Consider the following 25,474-nt stretch of genomic DNA (forward strand, 5'->3'; position numbering starts at 1 on the left):
ACACCACCATTACTCTACCACGCAAACATAGGGGTTACACTCGTCTGGTGTGAGACATTTCCTGGGGGCGTCCTCCGGGGGCTGAACCGCACAATAACCCTGAAAGAGTGGTTCGGTGTGGCGAGGCGGAGGGGTTAAGTGGACTGCGGTAGTTATCGTGGGGTTGTGGACAACTGCGGCTCCAGCGGGGACGGATACTCTCCGTCGTTTCTAGGCCCCCGGTTAACATACAGTACAATACAATACAATTATTCAGATAGTTAAAGGGAGACGAAAACTTTAATAGAGATGAGGGAGTGGAATTCGATAACAGGAAAAGGAAGAGAAGAGAAAATAGTAGGTGAACATGGACTGGCGGAAAGGAATGAAAGAAGAAGCCACCTGGTAGAGTTAACACAGACCATAATTTAACCATCGCTAACACTTGGTTTAAAAATCATTAAAGAAGGTTGTATTATTGGAAGATACCCGGAGACATGGGAAGGTTTCAGATTGATTATATAATGATAAGACAGAGATTTAGAAACCAGGTTTTAAACTGTAAAACATTTCCAGGGGCAGATGTGGCCTCTGACTACAATTTATTCGTCATGAACTCTAAATTAAAACTGAATAAATCGGAAAAAGGTAGGAAATTAAGAAGGTGGAACCTGGATAAGTTGAAAGAACCAGAGGTTGCTGAGTGTTTCAGAGGGAGCATTGGGCAACGATTGACTAGAACAGGGGAAAGGAATACAGTAGAGAACGAATGGGTAGCTTTGAGAGATGGAATAGTGAAGGCAGCAGAGGATCAAATAGGTATAAAGACAAGTCCTGGTAGGAATTCTTGTATAACACAAGAGAAATATAAAAATGCAGAAAATGAAGCAGGTGAAAGGGAACAGAAACGGTTAAAAATGGGATTGACAGGGAGTGCAAAATCGTTAAGCAGGTAGGGCTAATGGACAAATGTAAGGATTTAGAAGCATACTTCATTAGGGGAAAGATAGGTACCGCCTACAAGAAAATTAAAGAGGTCTTTGGGGAAAAAAAGGAGCAGCAGTATGAATATCGAGAGCTCTGATGGAAAACCAGTCCCAAGCAAAGAAAGAAAAGCTGACATGTGGAAGGAGTATACAGCCGGTCTGTACGTTGGAGTTAAACCTGAAGGCAATAATACAGAAAGGGAAGTGGACGTAGATGAAGATGAGATGGGGGATGTGATACTGCGAGAAGAATTAGACAGAGCTCTGTGAGACATCAGTCAAAACAAGGCCATGGGAGTAGACAATATTCCGTCAGGACTACTGATAGCCTTGGGAGAGTCAGCCATGACAAAATTCTTTCATCTGGTATGTAATATGTATGAGACAGGTGAAATACCCTCAGATTTCAAGAAGAAAGTAATAATTGCAGTTCCAAAAAGAAGCAGTTCCTGACAGGTGTGAAAATTACCGAACTATCAGTTGTCATATTTGCAAAATACTAACACGAATTCTTGACAGAAGAATGGAAAAACTAGTAGAAGCCGACCTCGGGAAAGGTCAGTTTGGATTCCGGAGAAATGTAGGATCACGCGAGGCAATACTGACCCTATGACTTATCTTAGAAGACATGTTAAGGAAAGACATATCTATGTTTATGGAATTTGTAGACTTACAGAAAGCTTCTGACGATGTTGGCTGGACTACTCTCTTTCAAACTCTGAAGGTAGCAGGAGTAAAATACAGGGAGCGAAAGGCTATTTACAACTTGTACGGAAACCAGAAGCCAATAACAAGAGTCAAGAAGCATGTAGGGGAAGCAGTGGTTGAGAAGGGAGCGAGACAGGGTTGTAGGCTATTCCCGATATTATTCAATCTGCACATTGAACAAGCAGTAAAGGGAAACCAAAAATGAATAGGAATTAAAGTTCAGGGAGAAGAAACAAAAACTTCGAAGTTTGCCGAAGACATTGTAAAGAACTTGGAAGAGCAGCTGAATGGAATGAACCGCGTCTTGAAAGTAGGACACGAGATGAAATTCAACAAAAGCAAAACAAGGACAATGGAATGAGCGAATTAGATTAGGAAACGAGATGGATTTTTCTATTTGGGCAGCAAAATAACTGATGCTGGCCGAAGTAGAAAGGATAATTGATTTATTCTGGCAATGGCAGAAAATCATTTCTGATGAAGAGACATTTGTTAACATCGAATACAGACTTAAGTATATGGAAGCCTTTTCTGAAAGTATTTGTCTGGGATGTAGCTATATATTTGGAAGTGAGACATGGTCGATAAATAGTTTGCATAAAAAGAGAATAGAAGCTTCGAAATGCGGTGCTACAGAAGAATGTTGCAGATTAAGTGAGTAGATTACGTAACTAATGAGTATGTACTGAATAGAATTGCGAAGACAAGAAATTTGTGGCACAACTTGACCAAAAGAAGGGATCGGCTGATACGACACATTCTGATACACCAGGGGATCACCAGTTTAGTAATGGAGGGAAGTGTGGAGGGTAGAAGTCGTATACCATAAGCAGATTCAAAAGGATGTGGGTTGCAATAGTTATTTGGAGGTGAAGAGGATAGCACAGGATAGAGTAGCAGGGAGAGCTGCATCAAATCAACCTTCGAACTGAAAATCAAAACAAAACATACTTTTCTGCTAAAAGGGTCATGATTTTTTATTTCTAATTTTGCGCGTGTAGAGGTAAAATTACTTGTTATTGTCTGATTACACAATTGCAGAACAATCACTGGGTCAGTCACTTTTATTAAAGACGTGGGAGTACGCCTACGGAGTGATCTCAAGTGGAATGTTTCACATCCTCTCATCTCGTTTTACCTCTGTAGCTAATCTTATGCGAACCGTTTCCGTTTCTTTGACAACTGAATGTGAAATGTATCGCTTCAGACAGCAAGTTTGCTATACAGCTCTGAGATCAAGAATCAAAAGAAAACGTACAACACCCATAAAGAAAACTCGCCCATTCCGTTATTTGTTTTCGAAAGCTATAATTTCTTGTACTTAGAAATGGCTCCAGTGCTCTGTGCACATGCGGATGCATTGTGTCAGATCTAATTTATTTCAAACATGGGCAAATTGATGGTGCTCGTATGGTGAGTACTACCGTAACTAAGACAGCCGACGTGTTTGCTGTTTCAAGAAGCACCAAGATTTATACTGAACACAGGGAAAGCGGAAAAACATTGTCCATTACCTCACAATGAAAGTGTGTGTTGAGTGATCGAGATGGACGGTCATCGTGTAACGTGTCAAACAAATAAGACACCTTACATTGAATTCCTGAAACAATTCCGGTTAACTCGATATGCCACACGACGTACTTACGTGAAATTGGACGAATGTTATTAAAATGCTGATGTAATAAATAAGCCAGCACTTCGTGAATATACATCACTAATACTCGCACTAGGAATTGCACTCAAGTAATTTCCGCGACCGGAGAAGACGCAGTTCTGAGGGAAAGAGAATTTTACGATGGCAATGTCCGTCCCACTTAGGCCGACATAGTTCGCCATGGGGCATCTAGCGGGCACAATGAGACGCCCACCGCCACTGTGTAGGCTGTCGGCGAAAGACGTCCCTTGTCCCTGCTTTTAACGACAACCCATCAGAAAGCCTTTTACAGGAACACGGCAGGAGATGCGAGATAGAATGTCTGCAGATAAAACGTCCAGGGAAACCCAACACCAAACATAGGTGACTCATTGTAGCTACCTGCATTAAAAACTTGCACGAATGAAAAAGCTGTTTATCTCAGTATTATATAGCACAAGTTATATTCTGCCCCACGAAAAAAATGAAACCTGTAATAGGCTACAAAAACTCCAGTAGGAGGAGCTACACTATTGGCAATTAAAATTGCTACACCACGAAGATGACGTGCTACAGAAGCGAAATTTAACCAACGGGAAGAAGATGCTGTGATATGCAAATGATTAGCTTTTCAGAGCATTCACACAAGGTTGGCGCCGGTGGCGACACCTAAAACGTGCTGACATGAGGAAAGTTTCCAACCGATTTCTCATACACAAACAACAGTTGACGAGCGTTGCCTCGTGAAACGTTGTTGTGATACCTCGTGTAACGAGGAGAAATGTGTACCATCACGTTTCCGACTGTGATAAAGATCGAATTGTAGCCTATCGCGATTGTGGTTTATCGTATCGCAACATTGCTGCTCGCGTTGGTCGAGATCCAATGATTGTTGGCAGAATATGGAATCGATGGGTTCAGGAGGGTAACACGGAACGCCGTGCTGGATCCCAATGGCCTCATATCACTAGCAGTCGAGATGACAGGCATCTTATCCGCATGGCTGTAACGGATCGTGCAGCCACGTCTCGATCCCTGGGTCAACAGATGGGGACGTTTGCAAGACAACAATCATCTGCACAAACAGTTCGACAACGTTTGCAGCAGCATGGACTACAGCTCGGAGACCATGGCTGCAGTTACCCTTGACACTGCATCACAGACAGGAGCGCCTGCGATGGTGTACTCAGCGACGAACCTGGGTGCACGAATGGCAAAACTTCATTTTTTCGGATGAATCCAGGTTCTGTTTACAGCATCTGATGGTCGCATCCGTGTTTGGCGGCATCGCGGTGAACGCACACTGGAAGCGTGCTGGCGTATCACCCGGCGTGATGGTATGGGGTGCCTTTGGTTACACGTCTCGGTCACCTCTTGTTCGCATTGACGGCACATTGAACAGTGGACGTTACATTTCAGATGTGTTACGACACGTGGCTCTACCCTTCATTCGATCCCTGCGAAACCCTACATTTCAGCAGGATAATGCACAACCGCATGTTGTAGGTCCTATATGGGCCTTTCTGGATACAGAAAATGTTCGACTGCTGCCCTGGCCAGCACATTCTCCAGACCTCTCACCAATTGAAAACGTCTGGTCAATGCTGGCCGAGCAACTGGCTCGTCACAATATGCCAGTCACTACTCTTGATGAACTGTGGTATCGTGTTGAAGCTGCGTGGGGAGCTGTACCTGGACACGCCAGTCAAGCTCTGTTTGACTCAATGCCCGGGCGTATCAAGGCCGTTATTACGGCAAGAGGTGGTTGTTCTGGGTACTGATTTCTCAGGATCTATTCACCCAAACTGCGTGAAAATGTAATCACATGTCAGTTCCAGTATAATATATTTGTCCAATGAATACCCGTTCATCATCTGCATTTCTTCTTGGTGTAGCAATTTTAATGGCCAGTAGTGTATAACAAAGTCTGAACGCTCTGACCGGCCAGAAAGGAAACACGTGGCCAGCAGCTTTGAAATAGGCAAACTGCGGACTGAGTAATTAGCTCTCTTCTATGGTAGAAATCGTCGAGTGTTTGAGCAAGGCAGCGCGTACCGCGCTGAGGCGATTACGACAGTCATTATGTGAAAACTTGTTCAAAGGCTCGTCTTAACTCGTAAGGAGCTGAACTGCAAAGTCCCGTAGAATGGAGAATTGCACCAAGCACTGACAGTTAACGCTTGCGAGTGAGTTCAGCGCAACAACGTACGCGCTAATTCCGGCCAAATAGTGTGGCCTGTAGCTTGACAATTAACTTAGCTGGGGAATAACTAGGAGTCTCTGCTTTACCGAAGACGTAGGAAATGTATCCGAGTGGTGTTTAACAGTCGAGAGAGATTTACAATAGATTCTCTGGTTCACAACTCGCGCCGACAACCGCCACTGCTGCCGCCGACGCAAGGTAAACACCAGGCGCCCGTGCCATGCCAGCAAGTGATATTTAATTAGACACTCAGAACTGCAGTCATCTCCGTCTCTCCTTTTTTTTATTGTACATTCAAGCAAGACCTGTAGTTAAACATATTCACGATTGTTGAACCTAACTGAAGCGGAAACGCGACATGTCCAATCTGACGAAAAGGATTGATCAGCCACTGTAGAGTTATGAATTGTTTTAATTGTGTACTTCATGTTTATTGATCTTTACCAACCCCCATTGAATTATTGGTATTTTCATTATGCATTTTGGAGTAATTAATATCTCTGGCTCCAAATGTATTTAATTTGTTTTTATTTTTATCGACCCCCCAGACATGGTCATCAACCACCTTACTATTAAAGAACCTTGTAATAATTAGGAATTTCGCGTCACGGTTGCGAACACCCAGTATCAATATTTTACCATCCTGTACGTAATTCTGTTAACATTGCTATGGCATGAAGTTATACTTAGAGTAAAAATAAACCTTAATAACGAAAATCTAAGATTTTCATTTTTGCTCCTGAAACCTTTTTTACTCCTGAAACCTTACACTAATTTCTGTTAGCGATAACGTTTCTTTTACACGGAGTGTAGTGGTACCGACATTGAGTTCATTGTATGATACATCACTGTCCGTACTGCTGCACTCGTCTGAACTCTCCATGTATGAGATGGTATCTTCCTACCTTGCAGGCTGTAGGTTCAACCCCAAATTCCTAATACATTCACAGAGCGTCCTTGTGCAACTGTGGTAGGAAGGTAGATCAGAACCTGTCACACATGTGTTAGAATTGGAGAGGATTGTGACGAAAAATGAAACGACGACAGTTGCAAAACTCATTGCAGAACTAAATGTCTCAGTCGCGAACCAAAACAATTAACACGAAGGGAGCTTCATCAGCTGGGAATTGCAAGGGTGAACCTGAAATCCAGAACTTCACACGAGTGCTGCAAAATCCCCTTAACAGCAAAACGTGATGCCGAAGCAGTAAAACCTGGACTATGGAGCAACGCAGGGAAATCATTTGGGCGGATGAGAAATTGTTTCACATTGTTTCCAACTTTTGGCTGAGTTGTCTCAAGACTGAAACATGGTGAGAGTTCAGTGATAATGTTGGCAGCCATATCATGGTATTCCGTGTGTCCCATGGCTGTTCTGCAAGGTCACATTATTGCCAGAGATTATGTGACCATTTCGGTCAGTCAGGTCCATCCCATAGTAGAATATTTGTTCCCCAGTTGTGTTCTGTGTTCCACGACGACAGGAACCCTGTTCAGACAGCTCGCTTCGTTGAGGAGCAGTAAGTATTGTGAGCCCGAGGATGAATTTTCGCATCTCCCCTGGGTAATACAGACACCAGATCTCAATATTATAAAGCATTTGTGGTCTACTTTGGAGAGAATGATCGCTGCCGGCCGGTGTGGCCGTGCGGTTCTAGGCGCTTCAGTCTGGAACCGCGTGAACGCTACGGTCGCAGGTTCGAATCCTGCTTCGGGCATGGATGTGTGTGATGTCCTTCGGTTAGTTAGGTTTAAGTAGTTCTAAGTTCTAGGGGACTGATGACCACAGATGTTAAGTCCCATAGTGCTCAGAGCCATTTGAGCCAATGATCGCTGTCCTCATCCATCGTCATTATCTAAACTATTTTGCAGGAAGAATGGTATTAGCTTCTCCTGAAAACCATACAGGACCTGCTTTCATCCATTCCGAGACGACCGAAAGCTATTTTGAGTCCCAGAGGATTTCCTACACTGCATTAGGCATGGTAATGTTCTGTATTTGATCTGTTTCCATATTTTTGTCGGTTTTTGTCAATCAGGCAAGTAGCATGACTCAAGCTGGAGAATAATTACGGCAAAATAATATGTATAGAGCATCAATAACAGAGCCCTAGATGGACTGTGTTGCACCGAAATCGATGGAGTGGGATACTACAAATGACTACATAAAAATAACTGTAGGAAAGGCAGATGCGAGGCTAAAATTAATTGGAAGAATCTTAGGAAGAGTGATCCACCTACGAAAGGACGTGGATTACAAAAGCCTCGATCGGCTGACACTTGAAAATTGCTCATCAGTCTGAGACGCTTACCGAGCAGCACTGGCAGAACATATAGACAAGACCCAAAAATGAGCAGAGTATTTCGTCACAAGTTTCTTTAGCGAGCGTGAACACGTCACTGATAAGTAAACGTACCCAAGGGATACACTTCAGTTTTAATCGGCTTTGAATATTTGTAGCCGGCCTTTGTGACCGAGCGGTTCTAGGCGCTCCAATCCGGAACCGCGCTGCTGCTACGGTCGCAGGTTCGAATCCTGCCTCGGGCGTGGATGTGTGTGATGCCCTTAGGTTACTTAGGCTTAAGTAGTTCTAAGTCTAGGGGACTGATGACTTCAAATATTAAGTCCCATAGTGCTTACCGCCATTTGAACCATTTTTGAGTATTTGTACTGCAGAGCAAAATTAGAGACACGTATATTTTGTATGTGCCCGTACGGCTGTTAAGGGTGTGAAAGACCCCTTGAGAAAAACTGTTTAATGTTGCTGAATGAATACCAGTGAAACTGTAAAAAAGAAAACACTTCAAATAAAAGTTTAGTCCTTATAATGTGCATTGCAACTGAACATCCAGATTTGCCGAAACAGTCATTTTTTTCGAAATCCCCTGTGCGTGGTGTGCAAATTCAGTGTATTCAGCATTTTTTTTCTTGATCCGAACACTGTTGCACTTCCTCACTATTGTATAGAATAACAATAATATTACAACAATAGTGTACACACAATTTCAAATATAAAGTAATTAAATCTGAAAATGTTACAACTTGAAACCAAAAAAAGCAAATGTAAAAGAAGACGCAAATAGAACACAAGATTAAAACAAAAAAGAAACCAAAAGAATGTATATGTATGCAACAATATATGTGGGATATACATTTAAAATATATTTACCTGCCTTATTAAACAACCCAACATGAAAATTGACACTGAAGCTGATGTACATCTGATGCACATACTGTGATATGGATATTTTCTAGCTTATTTCTACAAATGTTTCATTGGAACACCACTTAATCATGTATGACTGGATATGGTATTAACAATACTACACATTTCTCTATTCATCAATGCCGAAACGATGAACAAAATAGTGAGGGGGGAGGGGATTTCGAAAAAAAATAGGCCACAGCTCGTGGTCCAGTGGCTAGCGTTGCTGCCTCTAGATCGGGGTCCCGGCTTCGATTCCCGTTCGGGTGGGGGATTTTCTCTGCCCGGGGAAAGGGTGTTTCTGTTGTCCTCATCATTACATCATCATCATTCGTGACAGTGGTTAGATTGGAATGTGAAAAAATTGGACTGTGTGAAAATTGGGACTTTGTATGGCCGCTGATCACCGCACAGTTGAGTGCTCCACAAACCAAAAACATCACATCGAAAAAAAAATTGCTCTTTTAACAAATGCGCGTGCATCGCTGTAACGTACATAAAAAGGGATAGAACTTTTATTTGAAGTTTTTTTTTAATATCTGTTACTGTTCCAGCGGTATTCATTCAGGAACATCAATTCAGTTTTTTTCAAGGGGTGCCCATACGTCTATGGGCACGCATTAAAAATATTTGCCCCTAATTTTGCTCTCCATTACAGCATATTCAAAGCCGATAAAAATAGAAGTGTATCCTGCTTCGTTTCACATATATCTAGGCGAAAGACCATACAAGCGAAATTAGAGTAATTGGGGTCATACGGAGAGTTACCAACAACAGTTCTTCCCAAGCACCATTCGCGACTGGAACAGGAAAGGGGAATGTGAGAGTGGTACACGAAGTACCCACCGCCGCATGCCTTAAGACACGACTGGGCAACCCGCGGAAGAAATTCTCGGCAGGGAGAGAGCGAGGCGCTCGCATTGTACTCTGCCGGGGACACGTTTTCGGATATTCATTCGCTCGCATTTTTCCAGTTTGGCTTCTGTATAATACAGCCGACACATGCTCACTTCAAGCGATTTAGATTTATAAACAATTCAAAATGGAAGTAGAAATGATCGTTTAATTCATTTAGTGTTACAGAAACAACCCAGGCCTAAGCGATCAGTCATCAAAATTATTTATGGACACATACTTAAAAAAACGTTGGCTAATAGTGTTTTTTAATATTAAGACACTGAATTTCAAACACTGAAATGGCCTAGCTGTGGCCAAAAATCGTTAAGTTACTCCCAAATGCTAATCTGGTGGGATTGCTTATCTCATTGCCTCGGTTCCGTTTTCTGTTATTTCTCGTATTAGTATTAGTAAATAACACTTGTCCATTGTGGACGCATTAGAACACTGCAACTGTTGAAACTGAATTTATAATAAATTAGCTGCAACCAGTTATTTTTATAGACGTTTATTGTTCAATAAATGAAAAGCACCAGTTTGCTTTTGTTCTACAATATTACTTTTATTGTTAACCGGTTTTCGGCTTACAAGGCCATCTTCAGATATTTACTGAGTATTATCACCAAAGAAGTTAAATGTTACCAAACAACATTGGAAGAGTAGTAACACATCTAGACTGAAGTAGAAACATACAGTAAGTAACATCTTTGCAATGAAATAGTAAAACTGAACAGTACATAAATAACAATGGAGTAGACAGGAAAACCTTTAACACAAAATAGGAATAGCATGCCTACATAACAATTTCTATTAATAAACTAAACTAATAAAATAAAATAAAATTAGTACTAGACAAGGCTGCATCAGGAGGTATGAAACATGGAGAGTGATACACAATCAATTAAAAGAAGAGACAGTTATCAATGTAACTACAGAATACATAAGGAACTTAAGTAATATCAAGAAGATAAACAGAAATAAATAAATGAAGGAAAATTGAGGTCTTTGAGGGAACCTGCAGTTTGAGAGTGTGGTGGTACTGCACTTTAACATTAACATTATAATCAAAGCAGTGGCTGTGTAACAGCTTTCATTAAATAAATGAGCAAAGTAAAATATGAACAGTATTTGATGAGACAACTACAAGGGGTGTGAAACATGGACAGTAATACAAGTACCAGTTAAAAGAAAGCCTTAACTATTGAAACTACAGTCTATGTGGAATACAAAGACAACTTCAACGAAACAAAACAACTTAATGAATATAGGAAAATGGAAATATGTTGGAAGAGAGAGTGTGGGAAGAAATCAACAACAGAGATGATTATATGAAGTTTAGGAGAGGGGAAGTGTTGAGCTGTGTCTGGTCATTTAGGATGAGATCTGGACTGTGAGCAAGATGTTTGTTAATTTCCAGGGCTTCGAGTAGGTTGAGTTTATGGTCTTTGTTTGCTAAGTGAAGTACATGGGACACTGGCTGGTAGTTGTGAGCCTCACTCAGTACATGCTCAGCAAATGCAAAGTCTGAATTCTGCAACCTCCAGCTGCGTTCATGTTCAGCCAGCCTAGTTGATATGTCTCTGCCTGACTGACCAATGTAAAATTTGTCATAATCAGAACAAGTGATTTTGTATACCCCACTGTTGGCTAATAACTGGATCTTATGTTTCCTATTAAAAACACACTGGGCTGTCATGTTCCTGACATAGTAGGAAAGCCTATACTTGCAGAATTTCAGTGCTTTGGCTACGTTTATTTTTCCGTGTAGACATTTCACGTTCCCTGATATCCCATCTTCAGATGTTAATATTGCTTCTTTACCAAGGGTGCTGCAAAATTTTGCAACGGAGGTTTTAAGACAGCCACTGTCAAAACGTAAATAAAGTAAAGAAACAATGTTCGTGACGCTTAAATAGATGTAAATATCTGAAGATGGGGTGAACATAAAATTAATGTACTCTCAAAAATGTATGTTTCAGAGCATATTTTGCCGGCGTGGCGTGTCGTGAAATGGGTTTCATTCATATTGGTGCGTTGCCCCATGAACATCTGATGGTATGAGCTACGGACACTGCTGATTGCGTCACGTGATGAGGCGACCCGTCAGCTTAACTAAGTATGTAAGTCAGGTCCGCGGGTGATCGAAAATTGTCCATGCCTGCCAGAAGGTGTCATACCGAATACAGATTGTAGACGTAGATACCCAGTTTCTTCCTTCAGGTGCTTCGTCTTACCTTTGCAGACCTGACGTCAATGAAATTAGCAGAACGTGTCTCAAGCATCATGCCTTCCTAGGAATAGTTCTGCAACGTTAACCAGTTTCGTCACTGCTAATTAGGCACGAGAAAAATACGTGTCAGGAGACAGGACACAGCGTGGGAGGAGAGATGGGAGCCAGTGAGTCACGGACAGCGGCGGTCAGCCCTTGTCCGGAGCGGCTAACAAATGAATTCACGGAGGAGACGGGCCCATTGAGCCGGCTGTCGAGAAGCCTTTTCATTCGCCGGCCGGTTACAATGGAGGACGGGCGTCGCGCCGCCCAGGGCGGCGGCGGCGGGCCCCAAGCTCGCGGCCTGCCTTCCTGCCTTCCCTGGTGCAGCCGGCAGCCTTTGTGGAGACGCCACAGTTGCGCAGCACGACGAAATTGATTTCCGCAGGCGTGGCCCAAAGCCAGGCCTGCCCCAGCGCTCCCGCTTCACTTCCCGGCTTTTGCCGCGAAATGCATTTGAAGAGCTTCTTTCTGAGGGACTACAGCACCACGAGGTGCTTCCAAATGTATGAAAGGTTTCACGCAGCTGCATATTGTGTTGTCCCATATTGCGAGGAAGGATTTAATGTTTTTATGGAACATTCTATGGTTTACTCTATCTGTCGTGACAGAAAGGCGTTTTTTAAGGCTACAGTTTAACGTCTTTACTGCTGTATGGATCAAAATCAGGATCTCGACGATACCGAAAGCATTTCTACAGATGACTGTCGCAGAATGACGCAGTTAGGACTGTCGCCACTAATTCAGTACGTGAGTGATAGTAACACATAACATTGTAGCTAATTATTCATCTAGATAGGATGAGGAAGTCCGTCTTATGCAAGACACCTCTTCAGTTTCGTTTTACACGGACATGTTTCAGCACTTTTTATGCAATCTTCAATGGGCTCGTTTTACTTTCTTAATGTAAAATTGTTGTTCCATGTTAACATGTACAAAATATTTAAAATTGTGAATGAATAATTGTTGTAAAATGACGCACATCATTTGTTTACAATTCACAATAATTGAAATATATATTAACGACCTGATGCATTGTATGTTGTTTATTACATTATGTCTAAAGTTCTAGTTATAGCTTAATTGGCAAAAAAGGAGTGGATGTATGCGTTAATACCTTACATGAAGCTATCGGGTATTCATGTTGGTAGCTAGTATGCTACACAATCTACAACTTGTCATCTGCAAACAGCTAAACGTAATTTTTATTTTTCGGTTTATTATGCATTTACGAATGGAAATGAATCTAAATCATGATTTTTGTGTGTAGCTTACGGCATTGGCGTTGCAGTGTTTTCTCATACATTTTCGTGATTACGCTGAATTCTGTCAATTATGGTCGTTTGACAACGCATTTTCTACGAATTTTCAAACATGGGCAGAGTTATCGCCACCATTACGTGTTGTTGTAGTATTCACTTGTTTCGTGGCATGTTTGTGTGGGTGAGGCGCGCAAGTCTGAAGTGTATTGTGTATTTGGTGTTTGTGGCGTTTGGTTTGTGTGTGTGTGTGTGTGAGTGTGTTCAGGACTGGGACAGAGAGAGAGAGAGAGAGAGAGAGAAAGAGAGAGAGAGGATTTTTTTTTTTTTTTTGATGATTAGTTTTGGTGGGGGAGTTATTTGTATAGTTCTTCAATTGTGACAAAGAGGGTTTTATTGCACAGTGATGTGTATTCATTTAGTACTTTATTTCTTTGGGCTATTGCTTTTTGGATTTGATAGTTTTCTTCTATAGTTAATTTTTGGTGTAAGCTGCTACTAATATTATGATCTGTAAGTCAGTTTCAATGTTTGTTAGGTGGTGATTCCTGTACTAATGTTATAAATACGAAAGTAACTCTGTCTGCTACGTTTCCACGACCAAACCGCTGAACCTATTTTGATGAAATTTGATATGGAGATAGCTTAAATCCCGAGGAAAAAGATCGTCTACTTTACAAAGTAATAAATATCTATTTCTTTGGGGGTGAAGTAGGGAATTTTAGCAACAGGTTGCGTGCTATGCCTACATAAAGCACTAATTTAAATCACTGTAGCAGTTTGCCGTCCTCAGTCGATATAATTAAGATGTGTATATATTCTCGGATACAAGAGTAGTAGTCATTTTATTTTATAACATCTTTTTAACTCAAAGCTCCCAATGTGTGTTTAGAAAAACCGTGTTTTTCTCAAGCAGAACTACGAGGGTTGTACCAAAAGTAAGGTTCCCAATGAGCTACAGCCCCGAGGGAAGGTGCTAGGCTAAATCCGACAACAGTGTCATGTGCAGTGCTTCCCCCACTCTCGAGCTCGCCCACATGCGATTCGCTACCTCGTTCAGTGTTGGCTTGGCAGCTGTCAAAGATGGAAGTGTTGATCGCCACTCCCGCCAAGCGCGTGGTTCGAACAGTAATCCGATTTCTTCAGGCAAGGAAGTTATCGCCCATGGAGATTCATCAGCAGCTGACTGAGGTTTACGGTGAGGTGTTCATGTCCATTCAGCATGTCCGCAAATGGTGCAGGGCTTTTGCTGAGGGTCGCACGGAAGTTCACGATGAAGAACGGAGTGGAAGACCACCAGTTTCGGATGCGATTGTCCAGAAGATCAACAGTGAGCTGCTCAGAGATCGGGGGGTCACTGTCCATGAACTTGTTGAATGCATGTCACAATTGAAAGAACTTTAACATAAACGATGGATTATCGAAAATTGTGTGCTCGCTGGGTCCTCTGGATGCTGACTGACTGACTGACTGACAAGGAGCAACCCTTGATAGTGCTCGCAAGTTTCTTCAACAATGTGGGGGGGGGGGGGGGGGCAAGAAGGGGAAGTTGTTGGACTCTAATGTCATGGGAGATGAAACATAGGTGTTTCATTACACCCCTGAAAAAAACAACAATCTCATCAGTGGTGTCAGTCCTGTTCACTGCCACCAAAGAAATTCAAACAAACACAGTTGGCAGGAAAGGTTATGGCGACTCTTTTTTGGGATCAGAGGGGGGTACTCCTTATCCATTTCATGCAACTTGGGACGAAAATAAACTAAGACAGATATTGTGAAACATTGACCAAAATCCAGTGTGCAATCCAGAATCGCCGGAGAGGACGACTGAAGGAGGGAGTAGTGCTTCTTCACGACAACGCTCAACACCAAGTCGCTCGTCAATCACAGGAGCTTTTGAAGAAATTTGGGTGTCTGTTACGCCCCATCCCCCGTAAAGCCCAGAATTAGCCCCCAGCGATTATCTTCCCCAAGCTAAAGAAACACTTGAGTGGCAAACGCTTCAAGAACAATGATGAAGTCCGAGCAGAGGTCACACACTTCCTCAGTGGGTTAGCAGGAGATTTCTTTGACTTAGGAATACAAAAGCTGGAGCACCGTTTTCAAATGTGTGTCGAAAAAAATGTACCTATTTACTGTGTCGTATAATAGACAAAAGTGTAAGCTTTTCAACAATGTATAAATAAATAACAATAAACAGTGTTTTCTATTTGTAAATAATATGACAACCTTACTTTTGGTACAACCCTTGTATATGTGGAGCACTCACGTGTGTCCAGCCTACAAACTCTCTTTGGCCTTGTAAAACACGACAAGATCAAAAACATTGTTTCTCGAACTGTGTTAAGATCTTGCAATAAATAACTGATAAGAAAGAAACTTTATTGTAGTTGTTAATACTTTTTTAACTTACATTCGACATTCGTCACAATAATACGAATAGAAACACATTCATTATGTACCTATACAATGTGGTCAGAAACAGTCCAAAAAAGCTAGTTGTTACAGGGTAGGTTGCGCCCAGAAATAATTGTTAAGAAAAAAATTCCTTGTCTTGTTTTGCTTACGAGTTAATAAGCTTTGAAATTAGCCAATGACACGGTTGTGCCCGTAAATTCAAACGGTCCGCCAGAGACAGTGTCGCCAAACGTGTTCGTCGTTCGGTTTCCTAAAAGTGAACAAAGAGCGATACAAAAATTAGACATGGGACGGTAATAAGGATCGAAACTGAATCAAAGGCTGAGCAGTCTTATGAGCTATCATTTACGCCATAAGAACAACTGACATTAAATGTATCTGGCGGACCACTTGAACTCGCACACGCAACGGCCTGATTGTGTAACTTTCAAAGTATCGAATATTTTTCTTACCATTTATTTCTAAGCTCAATCTACCCTACAGCACCCTTACAAGCTTTTCAGACTGCTTCTGACCATCCTGTACACTGGTTACACTTATACATACACACATATATATTTACACTACTGTAAACCCAGATATTTATAAATTACTAGCTTACTTTCTTACCGTCACTTCTGAGATTGTCCGTAAAGTCGATAGCAGAGAGACTTGCTGTCACTCCTCGATGTATCGCTCGCTGCGAGTTGGCGAGCGTGCAGCGCCGAGGAAAGCGCGGACCGATGGGGACAGTAAGTGCAAAAGTAAGTGAATGTGGTGGTTTGTCACCGAGTGCACTGTAGTGCCTCGTCGAAGCCGAGTTTACGGCAAGCGCAAGATAACATGGTACCAAAGTATAATTTAAACTCGTAGCAGATACCAGTGGAAGCCGAGAAATGTTGTGACGTGTTGTGAAGTCGCCCTGTAAGGGCTTACATGAAGGACATTTTCGTGGCTCTCTAAACTGGAATACGATCAGTGCTAAGCGCCTCTCAGTTGCTGTCGCGTTGGGAAGGCGCTCTGCGCTGATGGAAAGTTATTCAAAAAGCCTGAACAGAATTGAGATTTACTTCGGCACGATGTGGGTCAGCATCTGCAAGTCTGTAAAACTTTGTTCATCGACTGTGCTTCAGTTGTTCAGCTAGTTTTACCCTGTTCCTAACAGCACCGCGCTTTATTAGCCTTATGTGAATTTAATATGTCGATGGGCTGGTTGTCTTACAAAAATAGGTATTTCATTTCTGTACGTTTAAGTTACTTTTAAAGGGTTTGCGTGATTTCCATTTTATTCATTTACCCTAAGTGGGCCGAGTTTATCGAAACACACTAGTGTTTAATAACCTTAAGTTTGCAGTCACTGACCCATTAGCTCATCTCTTCAGCCTTTCACTGATTGTTTGTTTATGGACCACTGTGGCTAGAGTTTATTGCCTTTTTGAAGTAAAGCAATTGCTCGGTAATTTTGGGATGCTATTAACCGACGCCATGTATATTTTATTTAAAGTAGGATTTTAAAGTTTTCTTACTTATGAAAATAATTTATTAATTATAATTATTGCCATCATTTTGTACAATCCCGATCTCAGGGGCGGTTGTGGGTTGGTGAAATCATTGTTTGTTGTTTCACGTACGCTCGGTTCTTGGTTTAGAAGTTTCTTAAACCAGCCTGTGACCAGAGTGTTCATGATTTGGCAGGCAGCCGCTGTTGGCATAATGTGAGGAATGAGGAGCGTGTTGTGCCTGTTTGTAATAGCCGTTGTAATTAACAATGGTTGTTTGGTTACAGCTATTTATTTTATGTAAAAGACTGTAATAAAATGTTGTGAATTTGAAGTTGTAACCTCTGGGTTATGTCGTTATGTCCCTATGCACTCCCGAGTTTGAACGTAATTTTGTCCTTTAATTACGTTCACGATTATTCTTGGGCTGTATTTAATCTGCAATAGAGAAAAATTCAATTATGATCATATTTCATACAAAGTCTAAAGTGCAGGTAAGTGTAGAGAGTAATAAGTAGAGAAATAAATTTTCATTAGGGCAATTTCATTCCACTACTTCGAAAAGCCAGAAAATTCATCTCACATCTACATCAAATATTTCAGCAGCAGAGAAGCAATCGTTGTAAAATCATTCACGCTTACTGCTCGACAGATACATCCACACATGCACGACCATCTCCAAACAGGTGAAATGAAAATGTCATCTGCAAACGCTAGTGTTTTATACAGGTAAATTTTCGTGTTTTCTTGAGTCTACGATATATTTAGCAGGTATGATTGGCACCTCAAACTGTAATTCGTATTCTTTCCATAATCGATGGCTCTTACATGTCATACTACATCTTGTCAGAAGCAACAAAACTCCAGTACTATTGTCCTCTCAAAAAATCCTTTCACGACCAAAATAAATCTCTCTTGAAAATATCACTGTGACTCTACATTCGAATAAAGTGTGCACGAACAGAACCTCCATGTATATAGTGCAGCTGTGGGATGCTTCTTTTAAGGAGTGTACGTTCCTTATCTTACCCTGTTCCATAAATAGCTGCAAAAATGCTTCCTCACTAAATCATATGTAACGCCTCATGTGTCTTCTTCAGAACATCACATTTCATTAACCTTCAGCATAACGTTCTACAAATCATAATCCAATTCACATCATATCCCATAATTGCACCACAATATATAATAGTTGCATCGTTATAAACCATAGTAACATCATAATCCTGACATGGCAATCCTTAAGCATAAATTCCTCATCACGTTCCATGTCTATATCGCATAGTATTCCCTAGATTCATCTTGTGTATGCCCACAACACTAAAATTATCACTCTTCAAGAAACTTCCTAAATAGTAGAATGAGCATGAATCAGAAATTATCCTAGTTAAACTACTGCCTATCAGATATACCTTTCTCAATTCAGAACAGCTCATACATAATCTCTTATCCTAACTAAAGTCAGTAGTTACCCCTAGAATTCATGACCTACTTCACAAAGGTGTACCTACAGAAAATGTCATCTAGTGCACTTTTCTCGAAAATAACACAGTATTCTGTCTGGTAAAGGTAAAGTGAAAAGTCCACAAATTACCAGAAGTCACAAGAAACCCACTTACATGGACATACTATCTTCCTGAAAAAAAAAAAAAAAATTATCTTAGAACCTCAAAACCAAGACTACACTGCTATACCAAGATCTCAAAAGAAACGTTCCAAAACTCATTAAATAAGATAACAGTATTACATATCAATCAGTTACTTCATCAGTAAACTCAGAATTATTCTAGCTGAATACAAATTATACACTATTCCATACTGACATAGTGCAAATGTAAATGCAAAAAAAAGTCTACTTCTACTGTGTTTTCACCTTGTCACACTATGCTCAGCAGATTCAAAGTATTTTTCTTTGGACAACACAAACCTTAGATAGTCACTATTTATTAAAACTTCGTATTAAGCATACTGACAGTAAAAGATATATTAACAGATGTACAGATCAATTGAAGAGTATGAAACAGTGCTGAAAGTTAAAGTAAGAAAATGCATTGGGGCACTTATGCTTGCCACTGCACATGTTTACCAAAGATCAGTAAACCCACTAGGGCGTTATTCTTTGTTTACTTTGACATTTGATACAAGATGATTGATATGTTCATATGCTTTCAAGATGCACAGCATTTGCATGTGCGATTCGGCATATGCGAAAAGGACCTTCAAACACCAAGAAAAATATGCTGCTTACAGACTTTCCATTATGAGATAAATAATGTGTTTTAAACAACACTTTCTGGTCTGTCTGTCAGTTCTTGATGTTCACTCGTGGGTTTTCTCTACGGCTTTCTTGATGTTTTCCAATACTAAATTGATTGCTTCACGGCGTCTTAAACGTCGTTGTATAGGGAAGGCTACTAATTGTTTTATACGATCTGATGGTAATTTATTCTTTAATATAAGGAGTGGAGACGAAGCTGTGGAATCATTTGCTAGTTCGTTTATGATGTTTTGAAAATCCGAAAAGAGCAAATCCCAGCTTCCGTACTGACGATAGCAATATAATCAGCCAAGTTTACCTAATTCTTTCATAATGCGTTCAGAAGGGTTACAGGTTTTAGCCATGTTTTAGAACGAAATTGTGGGCCAATGTCAGAAATTACTTTGTCAGCATACCCTACTTCTTTCAGATAATTCATTACGAATGCTATAGAAACAGATTTTGCAGTTGCTTTCCGTAAAGGTATGAATGATACAAATTTAACACAACAGCTACACAAACAAATGTATGACCACGTTTAGCTCTCGTAGCTGTACCGAAAATGTTGATAGCAGCTAATTCTCTTAGTTTCACAGGAATGATACGAAACAGTGGTGTTCTATGCTTAACGGTAGGTAGTTTTGCCTTTTGACACCATTTGCATTCTTCCAAGACTATACGAATTCGATTTTCCATAATGTTGAAGTAACATGTATCCCGTAATTTCTGAAAAGTGAAGTGGTCAGCATTTCCAAAATTAGTGCGTTCGTTGTTATTTCCAATACGATAATTACTGAACTACTGGTATCGTTGTCACGACCGACCTTTTCTTCGATACCAGGAAGCTGCTCCTATAACTTTCTCATGTCACTTTTATTTTGCTCATTAATCGTCATCTGCCATTCTTTAAAACGTTGCAGGGACTGAGATTCTTCGGTATCAGCGATCGGATCCGGCTGACTGTTGTCTGACCTTTTATCTGATTCGTTGCTCGTTTGGCATCGGTCTCCCGGATAATTATTCGACTCGTTTTCTAACCGTCATCAATTGCGTTTGCGTCCTTGGATGTTTACTGTTAGTCTGTAATGGTAATGACTCGAACTTCTGTGCTAATTTCTCTATTGGCACCTCTTGTTGTGAAGTCTTTTGTCTCAACTCAACAATGTCAATAGACTGTATATGGTCATGTTTGGACTCAAGATTATTAATATCAGACTTGACTTCCTCGTGTACCTGAGTTTTCAACCATTCTAACATTTCCTCGAATTTACGATTTCAATTGTCATTCTGAAACAATCTGAAGTTGTCTTCGTGTTTGTTACTAGATTTTTTGATGTCTCTGCTAAGTTCGTCAATAGACTTTTTATCTCGTTATTTAGTTCTCTCATTTCATTATTGTATTTTCTAATCTCATCAAGTTGAGCCAGTATTAGTTGTGTAACATTTTTACTGAAAGAGGGGAAGACAAAATTACTTTGTAGAAGTACAAGCCATACTTGAATCTCTCGTAACAAAATCGGATTGTGTCACGGTATTTTGTGCTTCTGAAATGCGTGTAGTTTCCTGCAGTTCGCAAGCGTGATCGCCAAATAACAGCCTACACTCTGGCTATTCACAGTACTGTGAAAGCTCCCTGACTTCATCATCCTGAGAAGAATTCTCTACACTATGCCTCAAATTTTCCGAAACTTCGTTGGAGCTGCTTCTACAGTCTTGCCCATTCCTGCCAATTTAGAAATCACCCAACGAAACGAAATCCTGGCAGACAGGTCGCCAGGTGAAAGTCTTACCATCAAAAATTATTATTATGATTAACCTGGTGAAAGTTTTATGTCAAAAATTATTATTATTGTTATTATTATGGCAACAGATGTACGGAAATACGTAAAGCTCTACCTCTAATAATATTATCGTTATCAACACTTTTTCTCTAAAACCTTCTAGGCTATCTACTGAAACTTTATCTTCGTTAACATAAAATCTGATATGTATCCGTACTATTGTTTTATGAAAACCCTTTTTCCGACATGTCAGAATTCAAACATTTTCTGGAACTTCCTACTATCGGGCATGTCAGTATTCTGATAGAGAACAAAAAACGTAAATTACACTTCCTATAAAAGATGAAAAATCGAGTCTGTCGTACCTGACTGCGATGCAACTACTCCCCCTTTTTCTTTTTTATAGAAATTAAATTATCAGAAGGGGTTAGTCAACAATACTTTAACAGGGTAAAAAAATGAAAGGAGTAAATAAAATCGTTTAATTCAACATATCCTGAAGATCGACGATTCACATACTGACAAGCTTTACTCAGACCTTTCTTTTCCTTGGACACTTTGATTAGAAAGAACTTTAATTATTCCACAGTGTCTTTAATCACCTATCTGGTCACAACAAAGACACGAGTATAACCTTCAATGTACACATACACAAATCTGAAAAAAATCTCTCCAGTGAGCAAGCAAGTAACAACTACGGGCAGCAAAAAGGCACATTACAAAAAGTCGTCGATTAATACAAAAATCTCCTCTTGCTCCATTGGGACCGTCAGTGCAGGCTGTGACCTTTTCCTGACCCGCAACAACTGTTTGCTCGCTACCACTCGCGATGCACATAACAGCAGAATAAACAGCCAGCTTTCCAGAAAAAGATATGGACGTCCAACCTTCAAGATGAATAGCAGAATATAGCAATGAACTATTGCTAAGTACTGCGAGCTTACAGAAGCCTCTTCTCTTTGGAGCATATTTTTCCGATTCTTTTTTCATTCACTGCGTACTGTGTGGACTGTAGGCAGGTATTGGACACTAGACAGTGCAAGTCGTGTCCCAAACTAGAACTCTGATGTGGAAACCAAGTTATACGACGTAACGGGAGTAAATTGCATGTCATTTATGCCTTGTCATTAGACCTTAGATTACAAATAAATAACATAAATCAAAAGGCATCAGGTCAACTAAATCCTTAGGGGCTATGATTATAAACAAATTGGAATCACCAGACAAGTAATGTTGTGAGGAAGGCGAGCCAAAGACTACGTTTCATTGGCAGAACACTTAAAAATGCAGCACATCTACTAAAGAGACTGCCTAAAGTATGCATGCCTGTGCTCTGCAGGAGTGCTGATGTGTGTGTTAGATAGGGTTGGCGGAGGACATCTAAAAAGTTCAAAAAAAGGCACCTAGTTTTATATTATCACAAAATAGGGGAATGTGTGTCACAGATATGATACTTAAGAGGGGGGGGGGGGGGGTGTCAATCGCCAACCTTATCCTCCGAAAGCGAAAACATTTTGTTCACGCCTGCCTATGTAGGAAGAAATTATCATTGTAATAAAATAAGAGAAATCAAAGCTCACACGGCCAGGTTTAAGTGTTTGCTTACTCGATGTTTGAGAGTGAACGCTAGAGAAATAGTCTAAAAGTAATTCGATGAATCCTCTGCTGGGCATTTAACTATGAATTGCAGAACAGTCATGTAGATGTAGACGTAGACGTACATGTGGATACGCCATCATTACCGGGACACGCGTTTGGACACTGCGAGGATAATCCCAAGAGTAAGGTCTCCTATTTTTTTAGAAGTACAGAACTCTGTTTGTGTACCAGTTGGTCGCACTGTTATGAAGAGTTCTTCACGTGTTGTGTCTAAACATGCGCACGCCGCTCTCAGGTGCTCAGTCTTGGCTTGACAGCCGTTGAGAATGGAGCTCCCGTAGGATGTTACCGCCAAGTGCGAATTGCGGCAGTTATTGTTTTTGAACGCAAAGGGCACTGCGCCGATTGAAAGCCATCGACAATTGACGGAAGTGTATGGTGAGTCGTGCATGGATGTCAAAAATGTTCTTAAGTGGTGTAGAGAGTTTGCAGCTGGTCGGACCGAAATTCACGACGAACGAAGGAGCGGGAGACCCTCAATTTCTGAGGAGACAGTGTTGAAGGTTGAGCAAAGCATGCGTGAAGATCGGCGGATCACCCTGGATGATCTTTGCACTTTGGTTCCTGAGGTTTCTCGAAGCACCGCTCACAGAATTTTAACGGAAACATTGAACTACTTGAAGGTGTGCGCAAGATGGGTGCTACGAATGCTGACTGAGGACCACATGCGGCAACGAGTTGATGCCTCCTGCGCATTTGTTCACCACCTTGCAGCCGAACGGGACAACTTTCTGTATTCAATTGTCACGGGTGACGAAACCTGGGCATACCAGTTTACACCTGAGACCAAGCAACAATCACGCCAGTGGCGGCATCCTTCTTCGCTAAAGCCGCGGAAATTCAAACAAACACAGTCTGCCGGTAAAGTCAAGACAACCGTTTTTGGGGATCGGAAAGGGGCATTGTTGGTCGATTTTATGCCCACTGGGATCACAATTAACGCTGACAGTTACTGTGAGACTCTGAAAAAACTCAAACGGGCGATTCATAACCGGAGAAGAGGATTGTTGAGCAAGGGCGTACACATTGTCCATGACAACACTCGCCCGCACATCGCTCGGCAAACCGTTGCTCTCCTGCAGCAGTGTCAGAGGAACTTAATCACCAAACCCACCCTATAGTCCTGACTTGGCGCCCAGTGAGTATCACTTGTTCCCTAGGTTAGAAGAACATTTGGCCGGAAAGCGATTCAGCTCCGGCGACGGGTGAAAGAAGAGGTTCTTTTTCTGAACAGCATGGCGGCAAGCTGGTATGACATGGGCATACAAAAACTGCCACGTCGTCTACAAAAATGTATCGACATAAATGGTGATTATGTCGAATAAAAGCTAAATGTTCAAGCTGTAAACTGATGTAAACCATTGTAGAAATAAATAATTCTATGTATTTATAAAAAAATAGACCTTACTTTTGGGATTACCCTCGTAGATGAAATATTTTTGACTTCCACATAAAGTTTACATGCCACATTTTGCTTTGTCTTTTATTAATCAGTACCTCACTCTCCAGTTACACAGCCAGTAAGTTACCTGTTTTTATTTATTTTTAGACTTCACCCAGGTTTCGATACTGCTAAAGGTATCTTCTTCAGAATACAAGGATTTACTTGGATTCTTGAATTACATCATGTAAGACATGTTATATCCATCATGAGCTGAGGAAATGTCTAATAACAAATAAAAATTAGCAACAGACAGGCTGTGTACTTCATTAATAGGAAACTTACAGTTTCCATTAACAGCTATGGTCAATACTGTGAATCAGTAACTCATTTATTTTCATCACAGCAGTGTACTTCTGCATGCATTTTCATTTCAGATTTCATCTCCTTCAGCTTGGTGATGGACGTTTTGCAAATGGAAATTATGTTCTCAGAGTTAACAAGATACACATTTTAAACTAGCTGAGAAACCTGGCGTTGCCATGGTATTTATTTATAGCTGTGTCCGATGCTTAATACGCATTTTTTACTTCTTTGTATACAATGTTTGGAGTAATGAGATACATTTCCTACTTCTTTGGTGAAACTGAGACTCCTAGTTGTTCCCTAGTTAAATTAATTGTCATGGTACACGCTATTTGGCTGGAATAGCGCGTACGTTGTTACCCTCAAATCACTCGCAAGCGTTAATTGTCAGTGCTCAGTGCGATTCTCTATACTAGGAGATTTTGCAGTTTAACTCCTTATGAGTTAAGATGAGCCTGTGAACAAGTATTCACACAACGACTCTCGCAATCGTCTCAGCACGGCTCGAGTAGCCTTTGTCAAACACTCGACGATTTTATGCAAGAGAAAGACCGAATTCCTCTCTCCACATAAGCCTACATCGAAGCTGATGTTCGCATATTTTCTTTCTGGTCAATCAGAGTATTCGTACTTGTTATAATTCCACCCACTAGAATTTTTGAAGCCTATCACAGGCGTTGTTCCTTCTGTAGGGCAGAGTTTAACTTCTGCTACGTAATACTGAGTTAAACAGCTTTTTCTTTCATGTTAGCTTTTAACACAGATGGCTACAGTGAGTAACCAATGTTTTGAGTTGGGTTTCTCCTGACTTTTATCCTCCATCTCCAGCCGTGTTCCTGTAGAAACTTTTACGAAGGTTCGTCATTAAAAGAAGGGACAAAGGCTGCTTTTGCCAGCGACCTATGCAGTGGCTCCGGCATCTCATTGTGTCTGCTAGATGCCCCGCTGTGAAGTTTTTAGCCGAACGCGTGACAGGTGTTCCACTGTAAAATTC

Source organism: Schistocerca serialis, chromosome 2 (genome assembly GCF_023864345.2).
Source record: "Schistocerca serialis cubense isolate TAMUIC-IGC-003099 chromosome 2, iqSchSeri2.2, whole genome shotgun sequence".
Lineage (NCBI taxonomy): Eukaryota > Metazoa > Arthropoda > Insecta > Orthoptera > Acrididae > Schistocerca > Schistocerca serialis.